General features: G+C 42.6%; 1 protein-coding gene across 2 annotated transcripts in view; it reads left to right on the forward strand.

The window, feature by feature from the left end:
- Positions 1-633: 633 nt before the first annotated feature.
- Positions 634-15,159, forward strand: part of LOC110532908 (wiskott-Aldrich syndrome protein family member 3-like) — an 80,152-nt gene continuing 65,626 nt past the window's right edge. For both annotated transcript variants that reach the window (XM_036987273.1, XM_036987274.1), the window contains exon 1: positions 634-1,026. The gene's annotated coding sequence lies outside the window, so the exon portion shown is untranslated. The remainder of the gene's footprint in view (positions 1,027-15,159) is intronic.

A 15,159-nucleotide genomic window follows, 5' to 3' on the forward strand; every position in this document is an offset into this window, starting at 1 on the left:
AAGTTAACTACAATGCGTCACACAACAACAGTGAGTCTGTTTTCCTACAGAATAAGTTATTAGTGCTTTGATTCAGTATCAGCGTGACAATAGCCTCGGAACTGAGCAGACGTCTAGTGCCATGTATCCTAAATGTCACCAGCACTTCGTTGTCAGAGCCAGGAGAGAGCAGCATCGTTCCAATTCCAATCCTTTACAGTCCAGCCTACCGGTATGTTACAAATATGTGGCAGTAATACGCCTATGTGAATAAGTAAAGAAAGCAACAACGACCTATAGCACCAAGCCGATGCTGAAGCTTATAGAGTCGTATAGATAGGCTGCTGTCTTCAGCCCTACACAGTGAAGCGTGTGCATGCGGCTTACTCTACATGCTTCCTCCTAAATAAACCTTCTTCAGCCCTACACAGTGAAGCGTGTGCATGCGGCTTACTCTACATGCTTCCTCCTAAATAAACCTTCTTCAGCCCTACACAGTGAAGCGTGTGCATGCGGCTTACTCTACATGCTTCCTCCTAAATAAACCTTCTTCAGCCCTACACAGTGAAGCGTGTGCATGCGGCTTGCTCTACTTGCTTCCTCCTAAATAAACTTACGGAAGAACACACACATATTTAGCCTATTCCTCATCACCGTACAGTAAAACAAAACAGCGAGAGAGGCAGGGAGCGCGTGAAACATCTTGCTTATTTCGATCGAGGTTATTATAACGTGTCTCGCCGTTTTTCGGTGAAGCGCATGCGCACTAACATGTCTGGAATCTGCTGCAGCTCGCACTACAGGGCTGAAGGGTCGACGCTGCCTTGGTAACGTAACAACACACCGACTGGGCAAGAGTTGGGGACCCAGATATCCTTACATCAAAGGCTTCTTCCTCCTCATTTCCTCTCCATCCATCCCTCCGTCCCTGTTTCTCCCATCATCAGCCGAATCTGGGCGGCTGTTCCTCCGCTGTTATGGACCCGTGGATATGAAATCCAGACAGGACAGAAAAATCTACAAAAATAAGAAAGAGAAGCTACATTGGTGAGTTAAATCCCGCTTTGCTTGTCATTTGTAACGGACGGGGGGAAATAGTGAGTTTAACGTTAGCAGCAGCAACAACAGGGGAATAGCACGTTGTTATTATGGTCGTCATGCATTAGTAAGCGTGGATGTATCATTCGCTTTGCCATGGAGCAGTAGCACTTCCCGTGAGAAAATTTATACATTACAGATTCATCATGCAATGAACTCAAACAAGCATAATCCGAAACCGATTATCGTTTGATTGACACGTTCTTTTTCGACTATTTACACTGATTGATATTTTAATGTAAATCGACACGAAAGCTCTGTTCGGGTTATCTTCCTATCTATTGATTTTTTTGACGTATTGATCGTGGCTGCCTATATAGATAGATAGCTCTAGGATATTTTTGTAGTATGTGGAATTGACAGTTTGCCTATGCGAAACAACTGGCCATCGTTTTAGCCTAGAACAGACTAGTAATGTAACGGCTGGTTGTGATACAGCCTGGAATCGTACCCATGTCTGGTGTGACGCCTCTAACGCTGAGATGCAGTGCCTTAGACCACTGCGCCTCTCAGGGAGCCACTCAGGAACTAGGTTTGTGTCCAAAATGGGACCCTATTCACTATATAGTACACTACTTTTAACCAGGAAGCATAGGGCTCTTGTCAAAAGTAGAACACTATATAGGGAATAGGATTCCATTTGGGATTTAGACAAGCAGTGACTATCAGTGTTTCACCCCCCATTGAGCACAGACATCAATACAACTTCTATTCCATGTTGGTTCAATGTAATTTGTGGAAACAACATTGATTGAACCAGTGTGTGCCCAGTTGGCGACTTGGTTCTAGGGTTTATTCCAATGATATATATATATATAAACCCTGGATTGCTGACGCAAGTATTGACCATTGGGAGGCTTTGAAGACACTGGTTGGCCATATTGGCTCTCCCCAGTTGGAGCAGTCCTCCATGCATTACAGTGTAGTCATTTAGCAGATGCTCTTATCCAGAGCTACTTACAGGACCAATTACGGTTAAGTGCCTTGCTCAAGGGCACCTTGGCAGATTTTTCTCATCGAGTCAGCTCTGGGATTTGAACCAGCAACCTTTTGGATACTGGCCCAATGCTCTTAACCACTAGGCTACCTACCGTGAAAACAGAATTCTACAATATTTCACTAAAATATGTATTTATGTATATATTTTTTTGTAGTGGGGACAGTAACATTAGTACACTCTGAAAAAATATTATTTAAGGAAAACATTTTTCTATATTATTGAATTGTTTTGTTGATTATCTCACATAATATAATTGAACAGTATGCATTAAGGTGTTTGTAATAGAACAAATGTGGCAAAAATGAAGTAGACATAAAAAAAAACAATTACAATGGAGGAGGAGTACCAAGATGGCTGCATGGTGGCATCAATGCAATGCCCCTGGGTTTATCTAGGGTTTATATACTGTACGTCATTGGTTTAGTCTAGTGTAACAGATTATTCTTGCTAGTTTCAGGCCCATAGACAATGAGTCAACAATCATTTACCGGTCACTACTGCTGTTGTTATCTCGCGCTGTCAAAGTCAAGTTACCGGTCACTACTGCTGTTGTTATCTCGCACTGTCAAAGTCAAGTTACCGGTCACTACTGCTGTTGTTATCTCGTGCTGTCAAAGTCAAGTTACCGGTCACTACTGCTGTTGTTATCTCGCGCTGTCAAAGTCAAGTTACCGGTCACTACTGCTGTTGTTATCTCACGCTGTCAAAGTCAAGTTACCGGTCACTACTGCTGTTGTTAACTCACGCTGTCAAAGTCAAGTTACCGGTCACTACTGCTGTTGTTATCTCGCGCTGTCAAAGTCAAGTTTTCACAGTGTCAAACATTCTGTTAGAATAATGTTTTTTGTGCTGTACGTCGTTGTACTTTTCTTCTCAATGTTGTTATTGTGTTAACAGTGTATTGAAATATTTGGCTTAGAGTTTTGTTGGTTGCTTCTCTTGAATAACCTTTTTCAAGATCTTGTATATTATGTGTGTAAATTAATGCCATATTGTTATTTTGTTATTACAGGTTAGTTACAATATACTTTGCTTGAGGGAAAGGACATTCAAACTGCTTGATATTATCTCAGTCGTTTTGTAGGCTGCCGAGACGACACTTAAACTTGACTTGGAGCTTAAAGATCTGGATTAGTGGATAGTCCAGTGAGTACAAGAGGTTGAAAAGATGTCTTTGGTTACAGTATTAAACATGTAACAGTTGAAGACAGTGATCAAACAGTCGTGTCATTATTGATTGGAGCAAATTTCTCATTTTAAATGGATGAACTGAATGTTTTATGATGTTAGGCCTTTGTAGAACTGTATACACAGAGAGAGAGGGATGAGAGAGAGAGAGAGACAAAGATGAAGAGAGGGAGAGGGAGAGAGAGAGAGAGAGAAAGAAAGAAAGATGAAGAGAGACAGAGGGAGTGGGATGAGAGAGAGAGAGAGAGAGAGAGACAGAGAGGGAGAGAGAGAGATGAAGAGAGACAGAGGGAGAGAGAGACAGAGGGAGTGGGATGAGAGAGAGAGACAGAGAGAGAGAGAGAGACAGAGACAGAGAGAGAGAGAAGAGTAGTAGTAGGCAGTCTGAATCCAATCATATTGTATTTGTCACATGCTTTGTAAATAACAGATGTAGGCTAACAGTGAAATGCTTACTTATGTGTCCTTTTCCAACAATACAGAGTTTAAGATTTATATATAAAACATTTAAATAGTGACATGAGGGATAAATACACATTGAATAATGAATAGTAAAAAAAGGGGTAGGGGTAGGTTTTGCAGGGGTAGGGGTACAAGGTAGTTGTGGTAGTTACAGTATGTGCAGGTAGGGTACGAGGTAGTTGTGGTAGTTACAGTATGTGCAGGTAGGGTACGAGGTAGTTGTGGTAGTTACAGTATGTGTAGGTAGAGGTACGAGGTAGTTGTGGTAGTTACAGTATGTGAAGGTAGGGTACGAGGTAGTTGTGGTAGTTACAGTATGTGCAGGTAGGGTACGAGGGAGTTGTGGTAGTTACAGTATGTGTAGGTAGGGTACGAGGTAGTTGTGGTAGTTACAGTATGTGCAGGTAGGGTACGAGGGAGTTGTGGTAGCTACAGTATGTTCAGGTAGGGTATGAGATAGTTGTGGTAGTTACAGTATGTGCAGGTAGGGTACGAGGTAGTTGTGGTAGTTACAGTATGTGCAGGTAGGGTACGAGGGAGTTGTGGTAGTTACAGTATGTCCAGGTAGGGTACGAGGGAGTTGTGGTAGCTACAGTATGTGTAGGTAGGGTACGAGGTAGTTGTGGTAGTTACAGTATGTGTAGGTAGGGTACGAGGTAGTTGTGGTAGTTACAGTATGTGCAGGTAGGTTACGAGGGAGTTGTGGTAGTTACAGTATGTGTAGGTAGGGTACGAAGTAGTTGTGGTAGTTACAGTATGTGTAGGTAGGGTACGAGGTAGTTGTGGTAGTTACAGTATGTGCAGGTAGGGTACGAAGTAGTTGTGGTAGCTACAGTATGTGCAGGTAGGGTACGAGGGAGTTGTGGTAGTTACAGTATGTGTAGGTAGGGTACGAGGTAGTTGTGGTAGCTACAGTATGTGTAGGTAGGGTACGAGGTAGTTGTGGTAGTTACAATATGTGCAGGTAGGGTACGAGGTAGTTGTGGTAGCTACAGTATGTGCAGGTAGGGTAAGAGGTAGTGGTGGTAGTTACAGTATGTCCAGGTAGGGTACGAGGGAGTTGTGGTAGCTACAGTATGTGCAGGTAGGGTACGAGGTAGTTGTGGTAGTTACAGTATGTGCAGGTAGGGTACGAGGTAGTTGCGGTAGTTACAGTATGTGTAGGTAGGGTACGAGGGAGTTGTGGTCATTACAGTATGTGCAGGTAGGGTACGAGGTAGTTGTGGTAGTTACAGTATGTGCAGGTAGGGTAGGAGGTAGTTGCGGTAGCTACAGTATGTGCAGGTATGGGTACATCGGCTATGTATAGCAAGATCACACAGTCATCCAGAGCAGCTGGTGCTCTCATGCATGGTTCAGTGTTATTTGCCTCAAAGTGAGCATAGAAGGTATTTAGCTTGTCTGGTAGTCTTGCATTGCTAGGCAGTTCGCGGCTGGGTTCCCTTTGCATTCCCTTTTCACCCATTGAGTAGTAGGATTCGATCTTAGTCCTGTATTGATACTTTGCATGTTTGATGGCTCGTCGGAGGTCGTAGCGAGATTTATCTTATAATCATCCAGATTAGTGTCCCGCTCCTTGAAAGCGGCAGCTCCAGCCTTTAGCTCAGTGCGGATGTTGCCTTTAATCCATTTCTGCTGGTTGGGGTATGTATGTACGTACGGTCAATGTGGGAATGAGGTCGTCGATGCACTTTCTAATGAAGCCGGTGACTGATGTGGTAAACTCCTCAATGTTATCAGATGAAACCCGGAAAATATTCTAGTCTATGCTAGCAAAACAGCCATGTAGCTTAGCATCCACTTCGTCTGATAGGAGCATTGCTGACAGAGGAGGTAAGAGGACCAGGCCGACTCTCCGTCCAACTCTGACATCACCTGATCCCTATCCCGGAAATATTGGACCTCTGTCTACCTCTCTGTCTCTTTCTCTGTGTCTCCCTCACTGTCTGTCTCTGTGTCTCCCTGTCTGTCTCCATCTCTGTCTCCCTCTCTGTCTCTGTCTCTCTCTCTCTCTGTGTCTCCCTCTCTGTCTCCCTCTCTGTCTCCCTCTATGTCTCCCTCTCTGTCTCCCTCTCTGTCTCCCTCTCTGTGTCTCCCTTTCTGTCTCCCTCTCTGTCTCCCTTTCTGTCTCCCTCTCTGTCTCTGTCTCTGTCTCTCTCTCTGTCTCCCTCTCTGTCTCTCTCTGTCTCTCTCTGTCTCTGTCTCTCTCTCTCTGTCTCTCTCTGTCTCCCTCTCTGTCTCTCTGTCTCCCTCTCTGTCTCTCTCTCTGTCTCTGTCTCTCTTTCTGTCTCCCTTTCTGTCTCCCTCTCTGTCTCACTCTCTGTGTCTCCCTCACTGTCTGTCTCTGTGTCTCCCTGTCTGTCTCTCTCTCTCTGTCTCCCTCTCTGTCTCTGTCTCTCTCTCTCTCTCTGTGTCTCCCTCTCTGTCTCCCTCCCTGTCTACCTCTATGTCTCCCTCTCTGTCTCCCTCTCTGTCTCCCTCTTTGTGTCTCCCTTTCTGTCTCCCTCTCTGTCTCCCTTTCTGTCTCCCTCTCTGTCTCTGTCTCTGTCTCTCTCTCTGTCTCCCTCTCTGTCTCTCTCTGTCTCTCTCTGTCTCTCTCTCTCTGTCTCTCTGTCTCCCTCTCTGTCTCTCTGTCTCCCTCTCTGTCTCTCTCTCTGTATCTGTCTCTCTTTCTGTCTCCCTCTCTGTCTCTCTCTGTCTCTCTGTCTCTCTCTGTCTGTCTCTCTGTCTCTCTCTCTGTCTGTCTCTCTCTACCTCCCTGCTCTCTTTCTCTCTCAGTAACCATTCAGTACTTAGCAGTTGCCAAGATAATATTTAGCCTGTTTGTTTGTAGTCCAGCGTGATGAAAATTCCAGAAGTGCTCTGTGATCCAATGTTCTGTTCCAGAACTAGACTTTTACTTTTAGAACCCTGGCCAGGAAAAATCATGTATTTTTCAGACTCTGACCGCAGGGTAACTGTATTCTTGCCACCTATGGAGTACTATGGAGTACTTGTCTTTTTTCCATCGTTTCATCAGGAAAAGAGACATGGATATCTGTTGGGGGGAAGCTTTTTCTACAGTTTTTGAATCAGGTATCAACTGTACAACTGGTTGGTCCCTTTTTTAAATGCATCAATGTACATGATAATAACATAAGCTCAGACAGTGTTAATACAGAGGTATAAAGAAGTTATCTGCACCTACACTGTAAATACATCACAATTTTAGCCATTCAGGAGACACAGTTATCACTAATCATTCCCTTTAAAGATCCTCCAGGGAATTTTGAACGTTTTAATCTATCCCAAGTATAAATACAGGAAAAGCTAAGGATGGTGGGAATTTGTGATGTCATCAGCCTTCCCCCTTTCCCGAGGAACAATAGAGGAGCCATAGAGAACAAACGAGGAAAGATGTCATGACTTATCTGGACAACCTGTTGAGATGTGCTTTTTGTTAAATAAAGGTCCAGAGCTGCCATTTTTATCTGAGTTTCAAATCGTTACTGGTTAACAATGAAGTACCTTTTACTGTGATTGTTTTCAATTAGAATAGTCAAAAAGCAACAAAAATAGCTTCTTAGCGAAAAGCTATTTCCAAGCGAGGATTTTGCTCTGACTGTCTGGGAGTGGTCTGAGTGGGGCGGGGGAAACTAAAAACGAGCTGTTATTGGCTGAGAGGTTTGGAACTCTATTTGTTATTTGTCTGTCAGGTGTTCTTTTCAAACAGGTCTTACACTAAAAGGGCATTATCATATTTCCACAGTTTCAATGTGTTATTCCAGACGTCCTAGTGTGGAAATATATATAAAACAAAGGAAAATCTAGCTTTTGACTGTAAATTAGGTGTTATTTAAGGTGAAAATGAGACTGGAGTGCCATTTTGAGGTAGCTAGATAAGACAAACACATATCACCACAAATACACTATAGCTTCCTACTAACAGTACCAATATCACCACAAATACACTATAGCTTCCTACTAACAGTACCAATATCACCACAAATACACTATAGCTTCCTACTAACAGTGCCAATATCACCACAAATACACTATAGCTTCCTACTAACAGTACCAATATCACCACAAATACACTATAGCTTCCTATTAACAGTGCCAATATCACCACAGATACACTATAGCTTCCTATTAACAGTACCAATATCATCACAAAAACACTATAGCTTCCCATTAATTAAAACCTCTACAGGATCAGTGGATCCCCTGAGGGACGGTTGAACTAACGTAGGCTAATGTGATTAACATGAGGTTGTAAGTAACAAGAACATTTACCAGGACATCAACATATCTGATATGGGAAGAAAGCTTTAATTCTTGTTAATCTAACTGCACTGTCCAATTTACAGTAGCTATTACAGTGAAAGAATAGCATGCTATTGTTTGAGGAGAGTGCACCATTTTGAACATGAAAAGTTGTTAATAAACCAATTAGGCACATTTGGGCAGTCTTGATACAACATTTTGAACAGAAATGCAATGGTTCATTGCATCAGTCTAAAACGTAGCACATACACTGCTGCCATATAGTGGTCAAAATCTAAATTGAGCCTGGGATGGAATAATAGATTGTATGGCCTTTCTCTTGCATTTCAAATATGATGGTTCAAAAGAAATACAAAAAAACTATTGTTTTTATCTTTGTATTTTCTTTTACCAGATCTAATGTGTTAAATTTTCATACATTCATTTCGCATTTCCACAAACTTCAGTGTTTCCTTTCAAATGGTATCAAGAATATACATATCCTTGCTTCAGGTCCTGAGTTACAGGCTGTTAGATTTGGGTATGTCATTTTAGGATTTTTTTTTTTACAGTTCCAATAGCACCACAAATACACTATAGCTTCCTATTAACAGTACCAATATCACCACAAATACACTATAGCTTCCTATTAACAGTACCAATATCACCACAAATACACTATAGCTTCCTATTAACAGTACCAATATCACCACAAATACACTATAGCTTCCTATTAACAGTACCAATATCACCACAAATACACTATAGCTTCCTATTAACAGTACCAATATCACCACAAATACACTATAGCTTCCTATTAACAGTACCAATGTCACCACAAATACACTATAGCTTCCTATTAACAGTACCAATATCACCACAAATACACTATAGCTTCCTATTAACAGTACCAATATCACCACAAATACACTATAGCTTCCTATTAACAGTACCAATATCACCACAAATACACTATAGCTTCCTATTAACAGTACCAATGTCACCACAAATACACTATAGCTTTCTATTAACAGTACCAATATCACCACAAATACACTATAGCTTCCTATTAACAGTACCAATATCACCACAAATACACTATAGCTTCCTATTAACAGTACCAATATCACCACAAATACACTATAGCTTCCTATTAACAGTACCAATGTCACCACAAATACACTATAGCTTCCTATTAACAGTACCAATATCACCACAAATACACTATAGCTTCCTATTAACAGTACCAATATCACCACAAATACACTATAGCTTCCTATTAACAGTACCAATATCACCACAAATACACTATAGCTTCCTACTAACAGTACCAATATCACCACAATACACTGTAGTCTCCCATTAACGATACAATAACACAGCAATCAGCTAACCTAGGCCTTGTGAGGTATCATATGCTGCCTCCCAATTGGCACCCTATTCCCTATATAGTGCACTACTTTTGAACAGGACCCAATGGAACCCTATTCCCTATATAGTGCACTACTTTTGACCAGGACTCAATGGAACCTTATTCCCTATATAGTGCACTACTGTTGGCCAGATCCCCATGGGCTAAAAGAACTCAGAAAGAACTCAGACCTATTTGAATTTTTCCAGATTTTGTTACATTACAGCCTTATACTAAAATGGATGAAACAGTTTTTTCCCTCATCAACCTATGTACAATACCCCATAATGACATCACAATACCCCATAATGACATCACAATACCCCATAATGACATCACAATACCCCATAATGACATCACAATACCCCATAATGAGAAAGCAAAACCAGGTTTTTAGAACTTTTTGCAAATGTAAATACAAATAAAAAAATATAACATTTACATAAGTATTCAGACCCTTTACTCAGTACTTTGTTGAAGCACCTTTGGCAGTGATTACAGCCTCGAGCCTTCTTGGGTGTGATGCTACAAACTTGGCACACCTGTATTTGGGGAGTTTCTCCCATTCTTCTCTGCAGATCCTCTCAAGCTCTGTCAGGTTGGATGGGGAGTGTCGCTGCATAGCTATTTTCAGGTCTCTCCAGAGATGTTCAATCAGGTTTAAGTCCGGGCTCTGGCTGGGCCACTTAAGGACATTCAGAGACTTGTCCCGAAGCCACTCCTGTGTTGTCTTGGCTGTGTGCTTAGGATATTTGTCATGTTGGCAAGTGAACCTTCACCCCAGTCTGAGGTCCTGAGCGCTCTGGAGCAGGTTTTCATCAAGGATATTTTCTGTACTTTGCTCCGTAAATGTTTTACCTCAATCCTGACTAGTCTCCCAGTCCCTGCCGCTGAAAAACATCCCCACTGTCACGGTTTTCTGTATGTGAAAGAGAGTCGGACCAAAATGCGGCGTGTAGATTGCGATCCATGTTTACTAAACAAACGTAAAACACGAATCGATACAAACACTACAAAACAAAGAACGTAATGAACGTAACGAAAACCGAAACAGCCCTATCTGGTGAACACACAGAGACAGGAACAATCACCCACCAACACACAGTGAAACCCAGGCTACCTAAATATGGTTCCCAATCAGAGACAATGACTTACACCTGCCTCTGATTGAGAACCATATCAGGCCAGACATAGAAATAGACAAACTAGACAATGAAACATAGAATGCCCACTCAGCTCACACCCTGACCAACCAAAACATAGAAATATACAAAGTAAACTATGGTCATGGTGTGACACCCACATCATGATGCTGCCACCACCGTGCTTCACCATAGGGATGGTGACAGGTTTCCTCCAGATGTGACGCTTGGCATTCATGCCAAAAAGTTCAATCTTGGTTTCATCAGACCAGAGAATCTTGTTTCTCATGGTATGAGAGTCTTTTAGGTGTCTTTTGGAAACCTCCAAGCAGGCTGTCATGTGCCTTTTAGTGAGGAGTGGCTTCAGTCTGGCCACTCTACTGTAAAGGCCTGTTCGGTGAAGTGATGCAGTTCTTCTGGAAGGTTCTCCCATTTCCACAGATAAGCTCTGGAGCTCTGTCAGAGTGACCATAGGGTTCTTGGTCACCTTCTCCCCAGATTTCTCAGTTTGTCTGAGCAGCCAGCTCTAGGAAGATTCTTGGTGGCTCCAAACTTCTTCCATTTAAGAATGATGGAGGCCATTGTGATCTTGGGGACCTTCAATGCTGCCGAAATTATTTGGTATCCTTCCCCAGATCTGTTTCTTGACACAATCCTGTCTCGGAGCTCTACGGACAATTCCTTCGACCTCATGGCTTGGTTTTCGCTCTGAAATGCACTGTCAACTGTGGGACCTTATATAGATAGGTGTGTGCCTCTCCAAATCATGTTCAATCAATTGAATGTACCACAAGTGGACTACAATCAAGATGTAGAAACATCTCAAGGATGATCAATGGAATCAGGATGCTCCTGGGCTCAATTTAGAGTCTCATAGCAAATGATCTGAATACTTATGTAAGTAAGGTATTTCTGTTTTTTATGTTATAAATTTGTAACAATTTGTAAAAATCTGTTTTTGCTTTGTCCTTATGGGGTATTGTTTGTCGATTGATGAATAAGGCTGTAACTTAACAAAATGTGGAAAAAGTCAAGGGGTCTGAGTACTTTCTGAATGCACTGAATAAGGTGAGGTTAAACATAACAGTGAGGTTAAAGGCTGAGGACAATGGCATCCAGGATGAACGAGTTATAGAGGGAATACTCACAGAAGCAGAACAAATAAAGCCTGTGGTTTTGGGGCGTTACATGACATGTAATCCTTTGGAGGGAGGACTGTTGACATATATCTGACGAGTACCTAAAAGTGCAAATGAGAAATAACTTATCATAGTTGGAGTATTTACATTACGGCCTTAGCCACGCCTCCTTTAAGACTCCATAATGTTTCATCTGTAAGAACTACAAAGCAAACGTGCTTTACCGTTTGCTCTTTAATATGAGTCGTATTTAGATTTCAAAAACATTTTTTTTTTACATGAATTTACAAATATTGAAAATATTAGTTTTTTTTTTGATTTGGCAATCTTTTCAGTGTGTTGTTGAACATAATATACTCTATGAGGGCATGTACAAGTTCCAGAATGGAATCTCTGCTAGTTTCAAAGTTATGATCCAATTTGTAAACATTACCAACAGAGTGAATATGAAAATGGGTTCAAAATGGTCGCCCTCTGCTGGTGATTTGTAGGATGTGCAATGATTCAAGTAAAAGGAGGGCTGTGATTGGTTATATTTCCTACTATGTCATAAAATGGGCCATATTTTTTTAAACTAGCAGAGATCCCATTCTGGAACTTTGACATGCCCTTATTTATGAGTATATACTGCTCAACAATATATAGAAAAAAATGACAAATCCCAAAATGTATATTTAAAATGTTCATGTTGATATTTTTCCATATTCATAATTTCATGTAAAATACTCATATTACCGAGCAATAGGTAAAGCTTCATATGACACCAATGTTTGCTTTGTAGCTCTTACAGATTAAACATTATGGAGTCTTAAAGGTGGCCTGGCTAAGGCCAAAATGTAGAAAAATGTGCCACATTTCAGAAATGATTATGTTTTTAGACACACTTGTCTAATATATGTCAGCAGTCCTTCCTCCAAAGGACTGTTCTATGGATTACACCCAAAACCTTTTACACTTCATTACTTCACCCAAAGCCATGGTCATGTTTGGTCTGGGTTTCCTGAGAAATCACTCTATGGTGAGTGACATCTGTCTGTGTGAAGGTAGACTATTTTATAGTCATGATTTGTCTTGGTGCATGAGAGGCATACAGGCAAAGGTGGACACATACACATACACATACAAACACACACATACACACACACACACACACACACACACACACACACACACACACACACACACACACACACACACACACACACACACACACACACATACACACACACACACACCCACACACACACACACATACACACACACACACACACACAAACGTACACACACAAACATACACGCAAAAATACACACACACACACACCAACATAAGGACGCCTGAAGCAGTCATATGTTTACTCTGCGATATTCACACTTTGTCCGTCGTCACGTTGATCGATAAGACTGGGTGTTGGTCCAATGTGATTATAGATCTATCAATCAGAGTCATTGATCTGCTGCAGATTTCTGTCATCTATCTCAGTCCATATACGGACAGCATCTATTCAGCTGATCAACCTCCAATCTGAACTTTTACCATTATGGAGAAATACTCTAGACCCCTGAAACTCAACTCTGGACCTGGAAGCCAGATCCACTTTGTGTTTTCATTGTTCCCCTCTAATCAGGGACTGATTTAGACCTGGGACACCAATGTGGGTGCAATTAATGATCAGGCAGGACAGAAAACCAGCAGGCTCCAGACCTCGTAGGGTCAGAGTTGAATACCGCTGCTCTAGACTGACCTAGACTGACCTTGTCTAAGACTGACTTCATCAGTCCACATGACCTTTTATGGTCATCATATGGCTGATCTAGGATCATTTTACCCACTTCCTACACTAAGTAATTATTATGGAGAGAAACCCAAACCGTACATGACTCTTTATGGTGCACATCTGGCCCACTATCCGCAAAGTGTCTTAAAATGAGAGTGCTGGTCTAGGATCAGTTTAACCTTTTAGATAATAATGACTGGGTAGTGGGTAGTGTGTAGCAAGGAGACTGGGTAGTGTGTAGCAAGGAGACTGGGTAGTGTATAGTAAGGATACTGTGTAGTGGGTAGTGAGGAGACTGGGTAGTATATAGTAAGGAGACTGGGTAGTGTGTAGCAAGGAGACTGGGTAGTGTATAGTAAGGAGACTGGGTAGTGTGTAGCAAGGAGACTGGGTAGTGTATAGTAAGGAGACTGGGTAGTGAGGAGACTGGGTAGTGTATAGTAAGCAGACTGGGTAGTGTGTAGTAAGGAGACTGGGTAGTGTGTAGTGAGGAGACTGGGTAGTGAGGAGACTGGGTAGTGTGTAGTGAGGAGACTGGGTAGTGTATAGTGAGGAGACTGGGTAGTGTGTAGTGAGGAGACTGGGTAGTGAGGAGACTGGGTAGTGTGTGGTGAGGAGACTGGGTAGTGAGGAGACTGGGTAGTGTGTAGTGAGGAGACTGGGTAGTGAGGAGACTGGGTAGTGTGTAGTGAGGAGACTGGGTAGTGTATAGTGAGGAGACTGGGTAGTGTGTAGTGAGGAGACTGGGTAGTGAGGAGACTGTGTAGTGTATAGTGAGGAGACTGGGTAGTGTGTAGTGAGGAGACTGGGTAGTGAGGAGACTGGGTAGTGTGTAGTGAGGAGACTGGGTAGTGAGGAGACTGGGTAGTGTGTAGTGAGGAGACTGGGTAGTGTATAGTGAGGAGACTGGGTAGTGTGTAGTGAGGAGACTGGGTAGTGAGGAGACTGGGTAGTGTGTGGTGAGGAGACTGGGTAGTGTGTAGTGAGGAGACTGGGTAGTGAGGAGACTGGGTAGTGTGTAGTGAGGAGACTGGGTAGTGTGTAGTGAGGAGACTGGGTAGTGTGTAGTGAGGAGACTGGGTAGTGTGTAGTGAGGAGACTGGGTAGTGTGTAGTGAGGAGACTGGGTAGTGTGTAGTGAGGAGACTGGGTAGTGTGTAGTGAGGAGACTGGGTAGTGAGGAGACTGGGTAGTGTGTAGTGAGGAGACTGGGTAGTGTGTAGTGAGGAGACTGGGTAGTGAGGAGACTGGGTAGTGAGGAGACTGGGTAGTGAGGAGACTGGGTAGTGAGGAGACTGGGTAGTGAGGAGACTGGGTAGTGTGTAGTGAGGAGACTGGGTAGTGAGGAGACTGGGTAGTGTGTAGTGAGGAGACTGGGTAGTGTGTAGTGAGGAGACTGGGTAGTGTGTAGTGAGGAGACTGGGTAGTGTATAGTGAGGAGACTGGTTAGTGTGTAGTGAGGAGACTGGGTAGTGTATAGTGAGGAGACTGGGTAGTGTGTAGTGAGGAGACTGGGTAGTGTATAGTGAGGAGACTGGGTAGTATGTAGTGAGGAGACTGGGTAGTGTGTAGTGAGGAGACTGGGTAGTGTATAGTGAGGAGACTGGGTAGTTTGTAGTGAGGAGACTGGGTAGTGAGGAGACTGGGTAGTGTATAGTGAGGAGACTGGGTAGTGAGGAGACTGGGTAGTGAGGAGACTGGGTAGTGAGGAGACTGGGTAG

This window comes from Oncorhynchus mykiss, chromosome 9 (assembly GCF_013265735.2).
Source record: "Oncorhynchus mykiss isolate Arlee chromosome 9, USDA_OmykA_1.1, whole genome shotgun sequence".
NCBI lineage: Eukaryota > Metazoa > Chordata > Actinopteri > Salmoniformes > Salmonidae > Oncorhynchus > Oncorhynchus mykiss.